Genomic DNA, 18,301 nt, shown 5'->3' on the forward strand with positions numbered 1-18,301 from the left:
TGCAGGGTAGATCAAAGCAGAGAGCAGTGGCCCGGAGATGGCTGTGAGTGTCTGAGCGTACTAAGTAATAAAGGAAGTAACAAGCATGTTTGCGGTGGGAAAGGAGAAAGTAAATAGGGAGATGCCGTGGGAGTTGGACCTGTGAGGACTCGAACTGTGCCCTGTGGGAATGTGTTGGTCGGGGTTAGCTGAGGGGGTGAAGTGAAATTGGGGTGGTGGTGAGGGAGAAATCAGCAAGGATTCCAAGATCTCTCCAGCTCGGATGCATGATCGGAGGGGAAGGGGTACTGTTAGCAGCAAAAGTGAAGATGAGCTGCTTCTGCACCCAGTGCAGCTTCGTGGTCCCAAGCAGCGTGGGAACCGTGTGGCAGCTCCACAGCATCGGATGCTGGATATGCTGGCCAGTGCGTTTGCTTCTTGTCCATCTACCGGTCCCTGCAAGCTGAGAGACTGTCTCCCTCTTACTGTTTTCCCAAGGAACAGACTTAAGTATGCCCTAACAGGAGATGAAGTAAAGATTTGTGTGCAGCAGTTTAAGACTGAGGGCAAGGTCCCAACCGATGGAACCTGCCCTGCTGGTTTTATGGATGTGATCAATACGGACAAGACCGGAGAGAATATCCGTCTGATCTCGGACACCAAGGTCACTCTGCTGCCCATCGTACCACACCCGCTGAGGCCAAGCACAAGTTGCGTCAAGGGAGGAAGATCTTTGCAGGTACAAAAGGAATCCCTCAGCTGGTGACCCATGACATTCACACCATCTGCTACCCGGATGCCCTCATCGAGGTGAAGGACACCCTTCCAGTTGATTTGGAGACGGGCAAAATCACGGACTTCATCAAGTCCAGCACCGGTAACCTGTGCGTGGGGACTGGAGGTGCTGACCAGGGAAGAACTGGCGTGGTCATCAGCAGAGAGACGCCTGGTTCTTTTGACAGAGTTCATGTGGAAGATGCCAATGGCAATGGCTTTGCCAACTGGCTCTCCAACATTTTTGTTACCGACAAAGGCAACAAACCATGGGTTTCCCTTCCCTGTGGAAAGGGTATCCGCCTCACCGTCGCTGAAGAGAGAGGCAAGAGACTGGCTGCCGAACAGAGCAGTGGGTGAAATGAGCAAAATTACTGATTTCTTCATGTTTGACACCGGTAACCTGTGTATGGTGACTGGAGGTGCTAACCTGGGAAGAACTGGCGTCGCTACCAGCAGAGAGAGAAGCCCTGGAGCACTCAGCCCACACAGGCGGCACCACTGGAGCTGTGGGGCAGCCGCCAGCTGTTAGGGGTGGGGGGGAAAGGGAAGTGAGGGCATGGCCGTTGTGAGCACAAATCGCTTCCGAGAGCGACGGGAGGGATGTAATTTCGGAGGGTTAAGAAAAGGATTTAAAGATTGAATACTTCTTTACATTCATATTATAATTTATAAAATACTTCAAGTCCATTATCTTACCTAATCTTCACAATATTTAAGGGAGTCGGGGGTGGGGGCTAGTTAGCAGTGAGTCTCCGAAGGTTCCAGGGCCAATAATGTTCTATGGATCTCTGCTCTGGGCTGGTGCCCTTCCTCTGCACCATCACGCCTATGGGGCCGGGAGATCTTGCATGTTTGTAGGTCAAGGTGGGTAGCCTGAGCAGGGGAGAGACTGAAGATACATGCATACACCCTGACAATGGATGGGCTCGTAGGGACAGAGGGTCAGAGCCAGGCGGGACCAGCCAGGAGAGCAGAAGAGGGCTTTGCTTTTGAGGTGGGAGGGAAGGAGAAGGTGACAGGTACAGTCTGTTTGAGGAAGAAGGACATTAGGAAAACTCCTAATGACACCAGTGTGCACTGAACACACCCAGATGGGAAAGTCAAAGACACTTACGAAGCCATGCGCCCACAGCACAGGCATGACCGGGGCTGGGCTGGAGGGTGGCGCGGAGAGGCGGGCTGTGGCCCCAAAGGTCTACGCTACAAGGTGAGGTCAGAGTCACCTTTGTGGTGAGTGAACAAAGAGGCAAAGAACCCCTCTCCTGAGGCCCTGAATGTAGAAATCTTGAAGGCGGAGAGTGTGTCCCATGTACCCTCTCACCCCAGCCTCCCTGCTTTCTTCACGCCCCTGCCCCTCACTTGCACTTGGCCTCCGCCTGTGTTCCGGCCGTTCTGTTCTTAATCTAGCAGCAGAAGAACCAATTAGCTCCTACAGAATCAGGTGGTCCAGGGTAGAGTTTGGCCACCACTGGAGGTGAAGCAAGGTGGTGTTGGGGGGGCGCGGTCGGGGGGATGGACCTTGGATGGGTCTTCCCTCTGGAGGCAGGAGAATAAAGATATAAGGTCCTGCCAAAGCCCAGCTGGAGAACAGAGGGTCAGCTTTTTGTTCAGAGAAAGACCCCGCAGAGGTGGCCTTCCCTTCCAAATCCATGCCTTTGATTGGGGCATCCGGAGGCTCCATCTCATGGGCCCTGTGGCTCTTCTTGGTCACTTACTGGCAGTCCAGGACTCCATGCTTCCTGTCCAGCCTCATGGGCTGGAATCCAGGGAATCTGCCTTCCTCACTTTCAGGAGGTCATCTAGTCCCGGTGGTTTCGGTCCTTTTAGGGAAGGAGTCCACGCTGTCCTTGTTCTGAGACCAAAGTCTGCACTCAGGGTGAAGGAGGGCCATGACGCCTCCCGCTTCCTGCCTCTCCCCCACGCCAACGTGGCCTCCAACCTGTGTGTCGCAACTCAGGCGCGGGCGCGGGGCTGGGCGGCCCACAACATGCAGCTGGGCCCTCCTGCTGCTGGGCCCTCCCGTCACTGCTGGAGGACGAGCTCCGTCCAAGGACCCCCGTGCTCTTTAATTCAGTCTCTAGTTGCGGCTTCCTCCTACTGAGGGTGACTGACTGTCCAGTCTGCCTGGGACTAAAGGGTTTTCTGGGACACAGGGCCTTCCATGGGGAAAACTTCTACTTCTGGAAACACGCAGAGGTCAGGATCTCCCGACGGTGCTGGGTGTTCCTCTGGGATGACGCACCCGACGCATAGGTAGAAGGATAAACTCTGCAGTGTCACATCACCGTGTAAGGTAGAAGCCTGGGGTTGACATCCTCTCTGCCACTTCCTAGGGGAGCAAGTTTGGGTGAGTTACTTTCTATATCTGAGCCTCAGTTTCATTATCTGGGGTAAGGGACGATGATGTCAGTCTCAGGCTGTGAGGCCATGTTTGCCAGTCAGGGGCACAGCATGATGGCAGGCACCAGTAGGAGGCAGTAGGTCTCCCTGGCTCCCCCTCCCCTTCTTACTGGCGCTGGAGCCAGAGCCATTGTGCAGATGAAGGGGGTGAGGCCGACGAGCAGGAATAGTTGACTCTGAGTCAACATGGCACACTCTCCTTACCTGGGATTAAACAAGAGTTTCTCTGTCTTCAGTGTCCCCTGGATGCGGGGAAGGGACCCTTTTTATTTATTTGTCCATCCATCCATCCAAGAAAAATGCAGCACTATGTGTCAGGTAAGTCTCTAGGTGCTGGGGTTCAATTGTCACACGTAGATTTTCTGCCCTCAGGAAGCTTACATCCCCATAGGGGATTCACATGATAAACATCTAGGTCGTATAAGGCAAAGCAATAATGATTACTCTGAAGGGAAAACAAAGCAGGTTAAGAGGGTAGGGAATGGGAAGGGCCATGGGCAAAATTCTACTGGGGCGGCTGAGGAAGGTCTCTCTGAGGGGTGACATTTGAGCTAAGGCCTGAAGGAATGCAATGGGGATCTTGTGGCCTGACGTCCCGGTCCTGGAGCTCGGAGCTCAGCCCAGCTGCCCCAGGGTGGAGTCAGCTGCGGAGGAGACAGTCAGGCCCTGGTTGGAGCTGCATAGTAGGTGGGCGTGCAGCTGTGCCCATCAGCTGTCTTTCCACGGCGCTGCCTGCTCTGCTGGTCTGAGCTTTCGGGATGAGGGAGGAACCTAGGCTGGAAAATTAGTATTGAGGGTCAGATTGCATGTGAAAATAAATAAACAGAATGCCTCGCTCCACTTGGGGACACTACATTTAGGGACAAGTCACAGTGTGTTTGGTTTCCTACACAGCTCTATTTCTTTGGCATTGCCTTTTCCTTTAAGAAAAAAAAAAAATACAGCCCTGTTTGGATCGTAGGGTAAATGATTTATGAACATTCTTCTTCTTTCTTAGTTCTACCTGCAGGAGCTCTGGCCCTCACGATCCTTTTCATGTTGATCAAGTACATTTGAAAGCAAAAGGAGACTGTCTGAAATTGTTTCACAGTGCAGACTAGTGGCTTCCCGAAACCCAGGGGGGCGTCCTCAGCTTCCCTTTGAAAGAGCTCTTTTGCAGCTGGTGAGGCGGCACACCAGTCCAGAAGTGTGTCTCCAGCCTTGTGTGTGCCAAAGGGGACAGGCGGATAGTCTTCTTTCTGGAGCTGGGAGTTATGGATTCGAGATCCCGGGATCTGGGACCAGGTGTCCTCCAGAAGTTGTCCTTCCAGTCCTTGCCTGACGTCACCTGGCTGGGCGCTGGCTGGTCAGCCCCGGTTGGGAGGATAAGAGGATGCTCTTAAAGGGCCTGTCGGAGCTCAGTGTTGTCAGGGAACCCCATGCATAGCATTGGGGGAAGAACACCACAGCCATTTTTGCACACCCCAGTCAAATGGAAGGTGTGTGTGGAAAGGAAACACGATCCATGGAGTCTGCCAGCAAGCTAAAGGTGCTCTTGGCTTATTCACAGTTAGGGCAGGACCTGTGGCCCTCCCTAGTTCCTCCCCTCTGTGTGCTTATGCTGTGTGATGGAGATCTGGGGCACATGCTCTGTAGGAAGATGCGTAATTAAGGGTCTGGCCTCAGAACTCACTTTGACCTGGCCTAAGTCAACCTGGAAAGTAGACTTTAGTAGATTCCGTTTCTACTACGTGGTCAGTGTCTTGCACCCCAGTCTGGCCCAGGGCTCCTTCAGCTGTCTTTCTGCAGCATTGCCTGCTCTGCTGGTCTGAGCTTTCAGGATGAGGGAGGAACCCAGGCTGGGAGTGGTGGGTGGCTGCAGAGCTGTGGGTTTGAATCTCTCTGCTCCTGATAGGCAGGCTGTGTGACATTGGCCCCCTTTCTCTTACCATGACAGCATGGGAGGAAGAAGAAGAAGGCAGCTGGAAGGCAGTGCTGGTGGGGCCCAGGGGGCAGAGGGTGGGCTGGGAACCAAGGCTGCTGCCCCTCCTGCAGCCCTGCCCCAACTCCTTTTCCAGCTGGAGACCCTAGCTGCTGCTGTCGCTGCTGGTTTGGGAAGGTGTGTCCCCCTCCCGTGCTCTGGCCATCTTTGAGAAGTGAGAGGCATGTGGACTGAGTTGCCTCCCCAGCATTCTCTCTGCGACCAGAGGAGCCACAATGGGCTGGACTGGGGAAGGTCTGTCCAGAGAAGCCCAACTGAATTAGAGGATAAACATCCCCTGCCCTCCTCCCTCCGCTATCCCTGTGGGTCAGTCATGGACTAACGGCAGAGCTGGTTATGCTGATGTCATATGGCTGGTTGGGACTGCGGGGGTCCCTTGTTAAGAGGCACGTTGATAGGTGAGGTCTCCCACTGCGGACCACATGTGGGGTCACACAGGATGAGTTTGGGCGACGTGACCAGAGTATGAGTGTGTGTGGAAGTAGGCAGGAGGCCAGTTTGTGCAAGCTCATCTCCTCCCCCCAACACACACACATAAATACATGCATGCATGCATAGTCATGCCCATATGTAATGCACATGGTCACGCACATATATGCAATACAATGAATCATACACAGTTACACATACGGAGTCACATAGGCACACACACAGGCACACAGACCATATACAAGTCACACACACAGTCATACACAGGCACACACATGTACTCAAACAGAGAATCATACATAGTCACACACACAAAGTCACACACACATGCACACAGACCATGCACACAGGCACATGTGCACAGTCTCACGCACATAGGCATGCACACGTATACAAACAGAATCATACACAGCCACACATGGAGTCTCACAGAGGCACACAGATCATACACACAGGCACACACAGGCACACATGCACAATCTCACACCCACATGAGCATGCTGGTGATAGGAGAGCAGTCTTTCCTAGGAGTTTCTCTCTCATTCTCCCACTTCCCCCCTTTCTCTCACTCCTGGATCTCCCTCTTTCCTCTCCCCACCTGGCCACCTCCTCCCATTTTACCAGCAGGAACACAGATCCTGGGTCTGTGGGCTGGAGGGGAGAAAAGACAGTAGAAGGATCTCCAGTGTGAGAGCCAGATGGGGCTGAGGTGAGAGGCCGACTCCCCCACTGATCTGGGTTCGTGACATGGACGCACTGGGCATGTTGTTTAACTTCTCCACGCCTTTGCTTTCTCCTTCGTGGAGCCGGATGGAAATACCACGCGCGGGGCTGCGGTGACGCACATTCGTGGTGCCAGGTATGCACCACGTGGCCCAGGCCAGCCTGCAGGTGGGCTCAGGGGCTGCTGGCTCTCTCCTCTCCCTGGTTGCTCCCATAGAGATATTTCTGCTGTTCAGTCCCCACACAGTGTTTAAGCCCCAGTGAATGAAGTGTTTGGGGCCTGCTGGACGTGGACTTGCTCGTTTACCTCGGGGCCAGCTTCAGCTCTTGGGGGAAGTAACACGTCATTTACCCGGCACTGTCTGTGAGACATTACACTCAGTTCATCCTCACAGAGGCCTGCTCATCCCTTTTGGCCAAATAAGGAAGCTGAGGCCCAGAGGACTGAGGAAGTTTCTCTGAGTTCACACAGCTGGTGAGGTGGCCAGGAACCCAGCTCCGGACCCCGACTTTCTGTTGAAGTAGGTGATTGGCTCAGCATCGGGAACACTGGCCTGAGGCCAGTGGCCCTGACTAATCTGGTGACTTAACAGCTCACCTGCTTCTCAGAGCAGGCACATTAGGAGGGGGCCTTTCTTCTAGCTTCTCTGGAAAGTGACAAGGACTCGGGTAGGAAGGCGCTGGTTCCAAGGACCTGGGCTGGGGGAGGCCTGAGTGGCACCTGCGGGGACACATGAGCTGAGACTGGGAGCTCCGTTCAGGTTTGCAAACACTGGTTGAACACCTGTCTGGTGCTCAGTCCTCATCCAGGTACTGGGGCTGCAGAAATGGCTGTGATATTGTCCCTGCCTTCACGGAACTCATACAAAAGTGCAAGCAGGGTGGGGACTCAGGCCTGTAAAAGATGTAGGGACAGTGAGGTTCGAGCAACCAGGGAGGAAAGTACAGGATGCTGTACGGAGCTGACGGGTGGGGACAGGGGCCTGGTCTGAAATGAGCTCAGAGGAGGTGATGGTGGAGCAGACGGTGCTGGGAATTAGACAGGGTGGAGGGAAAGGGCCCTCTGAGGTGGGGGGACAGGGTGAGCCACAGTGTGGCGGTGTGAATCAGCAAGGCAAGGAGGGAGGTGCGCCCAGGGACAGGCTGAGGGCTGAGACCCTGGGGTTGTGTGTTGCGGGTGATGGGGAAGTACGGCCTGTGTCAGGTTTGCATTCCAGAACGTTGATCTCAGCAGCAGTGGGGATTTATTGGAAGGGATCAGACTTTTGCCAGGAGAGCATTCCAGGTGTGCCTCAGGTATACTGCCTGTGGCAGAAAGCAGCCGCAAATCCAACCCAAAGTGTCTTCAACAGCAAAGAATTTGTCTTCTTGTGCATCATGAAGTTCAGAACCAGGACCGCTCTGGGGTTGAATTCAGTGGCTCAGTGACGTCAACAAGCCCCCAGGTTTTCTTTCTCTGTCACCCCCCGGATATCAGCTCCACTTTCCGACTAGCTGTCCCCCGGGTCACACAGTGCTGGCTGCAGTTCTGGGCAGTGCACCGACATCCAGGCTGACCATTAGAAGCAGTAAAACGAGTCAGCTGTAAGACTGTGGGAGTACCGGAGGCTGTGGCAAATGGCTAGTCAGAATTCAAATAAAAATTTTAAAAAGCGCCTGCAAAGTATTTGAAGCAAAGTCAAGAGACAAATGAGAAACTAGAGAGAAAAAAAAAATGCAACTCACATCACAGGACTATTCTTCCTAACATACAAAGAGTTTCTAAAAATCAACAACAAAATATACCCCAATAGAAAAAAATGGGCAAAGAATTCAAACAGACTGTTCATGGAAGAGGAAACGCAAACAGCTCTTTACATGTGAAAGGATGTTCAATCTTACACCTAATAAGAGAAATGCAGATGATAACAATCCTGAGACAGCGTTAATCATCCACGTCTTAAATGGGCAACAGTCAAGAAATTGGTTATCACATGGTATTGGCAGGCAGCGATTTGGCAATGTCTTTCAAAATTATAAGTTATTTGCCTTTTGACTGAGCAGTTTCATAACAGGGAATTGATCTTAATACATACTTGCACATATGTGAAATGATATGTGTCAAGTTTGTTATTTACAACATTACTTGAAATAGCAAACAACTGGAAAGGACCCAAATGTCCTGACAATGGAATACTATGCATTTCAAAAGGGGAATAGGGAAGCTCTCTTTGTATTGGTACAGAAGGATCGCCAAAAATATGTTAAGTGGAAAAAGAAAAAAAATCCACCACAGTTCAGAAAAGTGTGCCTAAAAAATGGAAAACAAGAATGTATATTTGTGTTTGCTTGGACACGTGGGAGACAGGAATGAGAAGGAGATATTTCAGTGCATACTTTTATACACCTTTTGACTTTTGAACCATGTTACATATTACCTTTTAAATAACCAAACCAAACCAGAAACACTGTGCAAATCCCATAAAGCCTCTGGGAAGACGTGCCGAGTTTCAGCCCTGGGCTTTGAATTACGGAGGTGAAAAGGGACAGAGCAGAGAAATGTCCTAGAAGTGAATGGCCTTGGTTGGGTGTGGGAGTGAGGAGAGGACAGAGGCAGAGGCAGAGGCAGAGCCGAGCGTGGTTTGCAGATGTGGGGGGCCGGGGGAAAGTGCCCCTGTGTGGAGTGAACATTGGAGGGAAGCCTGTAGGGGAGGGGAGGAGGCCCGGAGGATCATTCCACCCCTTGAACCCAGTCTCTGCAATTCTTCAGTCGCTCAGTTCCTGGGAGCCTACCTTGCCCTCTTTCTCCATCCACCCACAGACTCCTGGTTTGTGGGTGATGTGCCCACCAACCAGTCAGCACAGCCCCTTGGGGGTGAATCCCAAGGCAGAGCTAGGTCTGCCGGCGGGCTCTGGGCAGCAGCCTGAGCATGGGATCTCCCAGGGAGCAGAGTAAGGAGATGTCTGGAGCCCCAGGGACTGGGAGGAGGCCCAGTAAGTGCACATGACAGCAGAAACATCCCTGTCCCCAATGGGTGAACATATCCCAGAGAAAGGGCAGGGCTCGTCACTCCCTTTCTCATCTCTGTTTCAGTTCCCTCTGGCTCACCACTGGCTGCTGGAGAGGACTCTGGGGCCGTGAGTCCGGTGCGTGTATTCCCTCAGGACAGATGTCGGCCCAGCGGTGGCTCTGATGGCTGTGGGAGAGGAGGACAGGAAGGGGGACCCAGAGGAGAGGACCCCTAGGCAAAACGAATGTGTATTACGTGGCATTCATGTGAGGAGCGCAGTGGGACGGGGTGTGTTGGGGTACCTCTACCTTTTGCTGCCAGTAGCTGTCCACCCAGCTCCGGTCCCCGGAGACGGGGGCAGGAAGAAAACGGGCCTGTAGCTAACAGCAGCCGTGCAGTTGGCGTTGGAGGCGTTACGTACGAGCTGGTCTGTGAAACGAGGCCACGCTCTCAGTTTCAGTTGTAGCTGGAAAGGATTCGGAGGCAATTAATAAATCATTTAGTACCCTGAGTTTAAGTAACTTATTATTATGGGCTGCATATCTTTATTACGCTTTACTGAGCAACATTGGCAAATTTCCTTCAAATGTCACACAATTCATATGCCATTTGTTTCAGAAGAATTTTTTTAATGCATATATAAATTATTAACCTGAATTCTTCAGGATGGCTTGCCAGCATCCCAATCTCTCCCCCACCATCCCTGATGAGTCTCTTAAAGACCTTGTGTCCCAAAATGATGACAGTGCCTGGCCTGCTGCCCCAGGGCCTGGGGTGGGGGGTGAGGGATGAAGAGCCACTGGCTGTCTCCTTGGATTGGTCACCTGGACAGAGACCTAGAGGGGCTGTGAAGAAAACATGTGTTTGTGGATAATTGGCTGGAGAGGAACAGTTGACCAAAATCCTTCCTTCCAAGGATTTGGTAAAAATAAGTCAGGCTGGTCGGGCGGGCCAGTCCTTAAGTAAAACTGGGGTCCTGTCACTTAGGGGGCTGGGAGCATTTCAATGCTTATGGCCCCGAACTGTTCATTTCATCGATGGGAAGCCATGTCCACAGAGCGGCGACCACGTTCTCCAGGGTGAACTGGAGAACCTTTCCTACATTTTTTCCAGGCTTGATGCTGTGTTGTCTTTGTGTTTGCCTTGGTGGAGCAGTTTAACGTTTTGGTAGGGTGATATTTTAGTTGACTCCTGATTTATTACAGCCCCTCCCCACACGGATTCTCATGTGCGTAGCTAGGGACTGGGGCAAAGCTCAACCCTTCTGGTGGCCTCCCTCCTCCATGTGCCTTTTCTAACATCTGTACAACATGCCCATTGAACACCTAATGGGAATAGGTGCTCCTGATGTGTCACACACACATGTTGTACGCACACACGTGTGAACAGGTGCACGTGTGTGTGCATGCACTGCATCAAAAGACATCGCTGCCTTTGTCCTGCTTTATGGACCGTCACCCTGCCCCAGCATCTGGGAGTCAGTGCCTGGTGAGTGAACGAATGAACCGACCAGGATGGAACACAAGCAGCTTCTGAACAAGCTCCGGACAACCTGCAGGAAGGACCCAGCAGCCTGGGAGCATCAAGGAGGAGACTCATGTGTGACTTTCCAGGCAGCTAGAGACAGCTTACTTCTTAAAGTGCTCCATGGATGTTTAAAGAGTGAGCATGCTCCCTGTCTTCCTAAGTGACTAATCCAGAACCTTAAGTGATGCTTTCTCCCTGGCCTGCCCTCCGTGACTTCAGCACACGTTCTGGGGGAACCCAAGCCCCCTCCTCTCCTACTGCTTCTCATCAGCTGAGGCCCAATGTGCCAAACACTGTGCCCGTTAGAAATGTGTGTCGAGCCAGAGTGAAGAAGCTGTAAGTAAGAGCCTTGGCATTTCCCGTATGAAAAGGCGCACAAGCATTAGAGCAAAGATTTGTGACTTGGACTTGAACTGCTTGAAGATATGGAAAGATTATTTTTCTTTTCCGTGTTTTATACTGGGCTGGATTTATGGGGTCTCTGCATAGCTCAATTACATGCTGGTGAAGAAGGCATTTTCGTCATGAAAACTATGGCCTATCTCCTGGGGAGTTGGGGTCTTGGTAAAGGCATTTTATCTACCAGTTTCTATTCAAGAGCCTTGTCACAGGGAAAGTCTCTGATTGGGTCATTTTAAGCCACAAGGAGGCAATTTCACCAGGAAAAGGGCCCCTCCAAGGGAGGATTTTGCACTGTCTCCAGGAAGTGCTCGGGCAGCCCTGGCTCATGGGCTCTTCCCTCCCCTTAGCCCTGGAGGGAGCTCCAGCTGCGACAGGACAGAGGGGCCTCCTGGCTGTCCTCACCGTCCCCTCTGTTCCTTCTGTCCCCTTCGTGCACGGGGAGAAGCCCCTGTGCCAGCCCATGACACCCGCCAGTGCTTTTGCTGGCAGGTGCCAGGTGGAGAGTCAGCTGCTCAGGAGAGAGATTGTTCTGGGTAGTTACTGCTAGCAAGGGATCCCGTTTTTATCTACCTGCCATCAGAGTAATCTGTCCTCTGCTGGAGGCACCTCGGAGGAGCAATGAGCAGGTGCGGCAGATGGCGGTGCAGCCGGGTGACTCCGGCTGGAGAGGGAAGCGGCCAGCGCTGTTCTGGAGGCTGCGCACTTGCGCTGAACTCAGGAAACCTCCGCGCTCTCCCGTTTATGGTGAAACGGGGCCTCCATCAAGAGAGGCAGTTTTCCTACTCCGTTTGTTCTCAGATTGGTGTTATACCCTAGAGACACATTAGGGGCTCAGAACAGTTGGAAACAAATGCTCTTTCCGCCTCCCACTGTGATCCGGGATCCAGGTGGGGACACCAGCGGAGGTGGCCTTCTCCACTAAGCCACCCTCTGCAGAGAGCCAGTATCCCAGCCGGTGAGCCCGGCCAGAGTCCTCACAGGCAGCCCGTGCCGCACACATCTGCCTAACCTCCGTTAAACAAGCTGGAACCCGTTCAGTTATTTATGAAACAATATTCAGGACCAGCCCCTGGAGGCGAGTTAGGAATAACGAGTGGGAAGTGCTAGCTGGAGAGGCATGCTCCCTGGGCCTGGAGCAGGCCTGCAGGTGAGAGGCTCCATCCGTGTGGGGGCTGCATGCTCGGAGGCTCCCTCTGACAGCCACCATGGTGGGCACCCTCCTCTGAGATGGGGGTGGCAGTTGGCTTGGCATGGACGTCAGAGTGAACATTTCCACTACCTCCCAGCACTGGTCAGGGGAAGTGGCTGGCCCCTGCCTCACCCCTATCTGGAGGTACCTGCCTGAAGCGGGGAGGCCCTCCTCTGAGATCCCTACATACCTGCTGGGTGACACTGAATCCCTCCCTCCACTGGCGTCTGTCTCTCCTGTGGGACTGTAGGCTGCCTGAGGGCAGAGAGCTGGATTCTCCAACCCAGTAAAGGGTCTACACTCAAAACACATCTGGTAAAGAACAAGGCACTGCTGCCTTGGCTTTCACCCCTCTCAACCTGTTTCTGCAAATGTGAAAGGAGGAGGTCAAAACAGATGATCTCCAAGGTTCCATCCAGGCTCTGCTCCGACGCACCAGCTCCCCCATCGCCTCTGGGCTGGCCCCTGTGGGTGGGCACTGCCCATCATGGCTCAAGTCTCCTCTGCCCTGGCGACTCCTGGCTTGGTCATTACATGGGGTTTTAGTCTGGTCTTGCGCTGTGGTGGCCTGTGCTTTTTCCTCTTGACATGTCTTCCTTCTGTCACTTTGTGGAGTCAAACAGTTGAAAATTTCCTCCCAAGGAAAGCCCAATACCACATGAGGACTGCTTGGCACAGAGGGACTCATTTGTGCTGTAGGATACCTTCTCAAATCGGGGCTGCTCAGTCAAAGTGTGTGTGTATTTTTAACTGTCACAGATGCTAGTGTACTGTCTTCCCCAAACATACTAGCAACCCAGCCACACTTCCTGGGGAGCCTGCACTTTCCTTTCTCCCAGACCCCTCTCTACAAGGCTGAATGGGGGACGCCTTCCTCTCCACCAAGATGGCCTGCAGCCCTCACAACCTGGGTGCGGTCCCCTGGGTTCAGGAGAGCGGGTGGGCGGGGCTGCGTTCCCGCTCACCTCTGAGCTTGGTGCAGACCTGTACCCGCTTTCTGCGAAACAACAGCCCTACTTTCTTGCATGAGAAATAATTTTAACTTTTCAAAGTATATCATTCTTTCAGTTCATTTTAAAAATAACATCTATGTTGTGGACAAGGCAGGATAAACATCTTGATTTATTTGAGGCACAAATATTTATTGGTATCTAGTCCAAGATTTCTTGGGATCTTAAAACTTTCTGGCTGAATGCCAGCTTGGTGACTATCTTTTCCACTGACTCTTAACCTCTCTGGGGATTTGGACAGCCTTGAACTCTTGGTAAAATTTGTAAATCTATAGAAAAATATATACACCAGAACTGTTCTGGATAAAAGTCTCAAGGGGTTTGTGGACCCCGAGAGTCTTATGAGTCCTCTTTCTGTGACTCAGCCACCGGTTCAGTGGGTGAGGAAAGGGAAGCTCAGAGAGTCGGGGGGACACGTGTAACGTCAAGGGCAGTAAAGACCGGGACCGGCGCGGGTCTTGTCTGAAACCCTTTCCAACACCCCAGCTGCTCACTGCACCGCAGCTCAGGAGCCTCCCAGCCCCTTCTCCTCCTGGATCCCCGCTCCCCGTTTCATGGCTGTGGCTGCGTTCCTTAACCATCTTTCATTTCAGACTGCAGGAGCCCACTCTCCCCACAACCTCTCAGCTCCCACCAGTTTTAAAAAATGGCTTTTCCTTTCCTTTTCTACCCCAAATCGTGTCTCATTTGTCCAGCGTCAACCCTCTGGAGCCATCTTGGCCCAGGTGTTCCCCGGGCAGCAGACTGGCTCAGGTGCCCGGCCCCCTTCTTCCCGGCAGCCCTCCTCTCTGCATTCTTCCCACTGTGGCTTCAGAGAACAGGGTTCCCTGCTTTCCCTGCCTGCCGTGGCTTCGGCTTTTGGCTGCTCATTTTCCTGCTCTTGAACAACCCAGGCTCTTTTTTTTTTTTTGATAGAAATTGGAAGAAGTTAGTGATGGAATACACACACACACACACACACACAGGTGGGGAAAGTGGGTTTACAGTTGTGAGTGTGCAAAATGCAGTTTATTCTTGCATTATTTATTTATTTGTTTGCTTTTAAAAGAAAGCTTTTATTTATTTATTTTTAGAGAGAGGGGAAGGGAAGGAGAAAAAGAGAGAGAAAAAAATACCAATGTGTGGTTGCCTCTCGCGTACCCCCAACTGGGGACCTGGCCCACAACCCAGGCATGTGCCCTGACTGGGAATCAAACCAGCGACCCTTTGGTTTGTAGAGCAGTGCTCAATCCACTGAGCCACATCAGCCAGGGCAATTCTTGTATTATTATTTATTAATTATTGTATTATTTGTATCACAACTATAAACCTACTTTTATCTTGAAACTTTGGCATTTTAATTATGATGTGTCTTGGTGTGGTCCTCTTTGGGTCTAGCTTGTCTGGGACTCTCTGTGCTTCCTGGACATGCATGTCTATTTCCTTTGCCAAATTTGGGAAATTTTCCTTCGTTATTTTTTCACATAAGCTTTCAATTTCTTACTCTTCCTCTTCTCCTTCTGACACCCCTATGATTCAGATGTTGGCATGTTTAAAGTTGTCCCAGAGGTCCCAAATGTCTCCTCATTTTTTTCAATTACTGTTTCCTCATTCTGTACTGGTTGACTGTTTATTTCTTCCTTATGTTCCAAATCATTGATTTGAACCCCGGTTTCCTTCCCTTCACCATTGGTTTTGTGTGGATTTTCCTTTGCTTCATTTAGCATAGCCTTCACTTCTTCCCTTATGCATTTGCCATATGTAAGCATATCGGTCAAGTCTCTGAGCATCTTTATCACCAGTGTTTGGAACTCTGCGTCTGTTAGGTTGGCTATCTCCTTGTCTGTTAGGTTGGCTATCTCCTTGTCACTTGGTTCTATCACTTAGACCTTGATCTGTTCCTTCTTTTGGGCCACATTCCTCTGTCTACTCATCTTGACAGGCTCCTGTGTTTGCCTCTGTTTGCCTCTGTGTTTTAGGTAGAGTTGTTGCACCTGTTATGTTGTAAGGGGTGAAGCCTTAGGTATTCGTCAGTACAAGGCAACCCTGTTCATCACATTGTGGCGCTGTATGTGGGAGAGGGGTCTGAGGGGGAACCATGTCACTTGCTCAGCACTCGCCCCTTTCCCAGGCACTTTTCCCACTTCCTGTATGGGACTGGCGCCCCTCTAGCTGTTGCCCTGGCTGTGGTTCCCAGACTGGGCGGGTCTGTGGATGTTCCAGGGCTGTGGGGGCCCTCTAAACAAGTGGATTCTGCTGAAAGACTGGCAGTTTCTTCCTCTGCCCCAACCCCCACTGTTTTTCACAGTCAGAAGCAATGAGGTTTTATTTTCCCTGGTGCTGGAACCATGAGCTGCGTGGTCTGGTCTGGTGCTGGGAGCCCTCCCCAGGTATCCCTCCCTACTTTTTAAAATGTGTAACTGTGCTTTCCACTGGCCTGCTGCTGCTGCCACTGATGTTGCTGCTGCCGCCACCATACTATCTCCTCTCTGCCCCAGATCTGCCCCTCCTACCTGTCTGGATGAGTATTTCTTCTTTATATCTTTGTTTGTTGGAGTTCCATGCAGTTTGATTTTCTGGAACTTCTGGTTGTCTGTACTTTTGAGGTAGTTGTATTCCTTCTTAGTTGTGGTGGGAGATGCAGCGTGTCCATCTAGGCCTCCATCTTGGCCACAAGTCCCAGAATTTGCTTCCTTTTTAAGGCTGAATGATATTCCTTCATGTGCACATATCACCTTTGTGTTTGTCCATTCATCTTAGGTGGACACTCGGGCTGGCTCTTGCTGAGCTCTTCCAATCTTGGCTTTCAATTGTTCTGAGTATATACTCAGAAGTGGAGGGAGGTTTCTAAGATGTCTTTATTATTCTCTGCTTTTGCTCAAGTCTATTTTTATTTTATTCTTAAATTAACTTTTTTTTTTAGCAACTACTGATCTCACTGGGTCGGTGGCACAGGCCACAAAGGGCACCTTCTCAGAGAAAAGAGCTCTGGAGGTTCTTTTCTGTCCCCCCTCTCTAAATGTCCTCCTTCCTTTCAAGTCACCTCAGCTCCCTTATCATGCTGTGTTTTTCTTCTTCGTGCTTATCACCTCTTGACATTATATATGTTATATTTATGATGCAGTATGGACATATATATCACATATATTTATAGATTGTTTTCTCCACAAGAGTGTGAGCTCCCTAAAAGCAGAGACTGTTCTGTTTTCTTCATTGTTATAACTCTGATGTCAGGCACTGTGCCTGGTGCATATGCCCAAGACATAATTATTATTTTTCTCTCTTTCTTTTTTATTATTGTTGTATTACAGTTGTCCTATTTTTCTCCTGTTGTTCTCCCCTGTCCCACCCAACCCCCCTTCTCCTACAGTCAATCCCTACCCTGTTGTCCATGTTCATGGGTCATTCATATTAGTTCATTAACTAGACACTTCATCTTTTTTCCCCCTCCCGCCTCCCCCCTCTCCTTTGGTCACTGTCAGTCTGTCCCTTGTTTCCATGCCTCCGGTTCTATTTCACTCATTTGTTTTGTTCATTAGGTTCCTGTATTAGGTGAGATCATATGGTATTTGCTAAGACATAATTATTAAGTTATTATTAACTTAATAATAAATGGCATAAATGGATGATTGAATGAATGAATAAATAAGGAAGATACTGTTCCTATCTGCAAGAAGCTTACAATCTGGTAGGGAGATAGCACACTAAGACTATAATATACAGCAAAATGTAGGCACCCTGAGAGTACATAGCAAAGTGTGAGAATGCCCACAAGGGTTGACCCAGGAAGCACATTTGCTTACTGGTCAGGGTAGTCCCTCAACATTGATCAAGAGGCTCATGTCACAGAGTCACTTTAAATCCCACTGGGGCCCTGCCGCTTCCACTGATGGTTCTGCACTGAAATAGAGTGTAAGGTGGGGATTCTGGAGCGAGAGTGGGTCAGACCCGGGTCAGAGCTCAGCCAGCCGTGTGCCAGCTTTGCAGCCTGCAGCAGCTTGCCTCATCCCTTTCACACCTTGATTTCCAAATCTGTTCAATGGGTGAGCTAAGGTGGCCTCAGTGCCCCAGAACAGCACTGCCTGTACAACTTTCCGCAGCAGAGGAAGTGGTCTCTACCTGAGTCTCCCAGGACAACCACTGGCCACACGTGGCTGCTGAGGGTGAAGACTGCACTTTAAATCATATTTCATTTTAATTAATAAGGATTTGAATCTATAAAGCCTTGTGTGGCTAGTGGCTGCCTCATTGGACTGTGCAGCTGTCAAGGATGAAAACGGGACACGTTCATGCAACACACAGAAAGTGCTCAGCTAGCCCAGCGTCTGGTGTCTAGTAAGCACTCAGTAAATGTTTGCTGTTATTAAGTATTATGTGACTGGCTTTCCAGCCCACCACCCCGATGGCTTCAATGACACCTCCCACTGGCTGTCCCAGAGTCACCTGGGGGAGGGTGGGTGAGGGGAAGTGTCACTGCGGTGTGCGTGTCAGTAATGAGCCTTGCACTAAATGTTTCTGGTCTGCTACTTTCCCTGGAGGGTCATGTGAACTGGAGTGGTATGTGGCCTGCTTTGCAAGTGATTAACATGGTGTAAGCAATCTACATAGAGGGAAAAACCCTCCGCTGGTATTCCATTATTCTATTAGAGTTTCAGAGCTGGGATTAAGTGGACATGATTTCTTCCTATGGGCCATTAATTTTGTTTTATCGCTGGTCTGATGGCCATTACCCTTTTTTGCCAATGCATTCCCCCATTAGGTTTGTACAATTAACAAAATATGTGCTGTTAGGGCTTTGATAGGAATAGTGGGATGGAAATAAAGGGAAGGGGTGCAGCACCACTGAGCTGGGGATGGGAAAAAGCTGGACGCAGGGGTGGGGCCTCAGGAAGAAAGGGGGCGGGGCCTCTTCAGC

At 51.0% G+C, this 18,301-nt stretch overlaps 1 protein-coding gene and 1 pseudogene across 1 annotated transcript in view; both read left to right on the forward strand.

Moving 5' to 3' along the window:
* Nucleotides 1-18,301, forward strand: part of PKNOX2 (PBX/knotted 1 homeobox 2) — a 239,233-nt gene that overhangs the window by 35,627 nt on the left and 185,305 nt on the right. The window lies entirely within an intron of this gene.
* On the forward strand, nucleotides 263-1,113 carry LOC149997237 (small ribosomal subunit protein eS4, X isoform-like; annotated as a pseudogene).

Source organism: Furipterus horrens, unplaced genomic scaffold (assembly GCF_987537825.1).
Source record: "Furipterus horrens unplaced genomic scaffold, mFurHor1.1.pri manual_scaffold_11, whole genome shotgun sequence".
Taxonomy (NCBI): Eukaryota; Metazoa; Chordata; class Mammalia; order Chiroptera; family Furipteridae; genus Furipterus; species Furipterus horrens.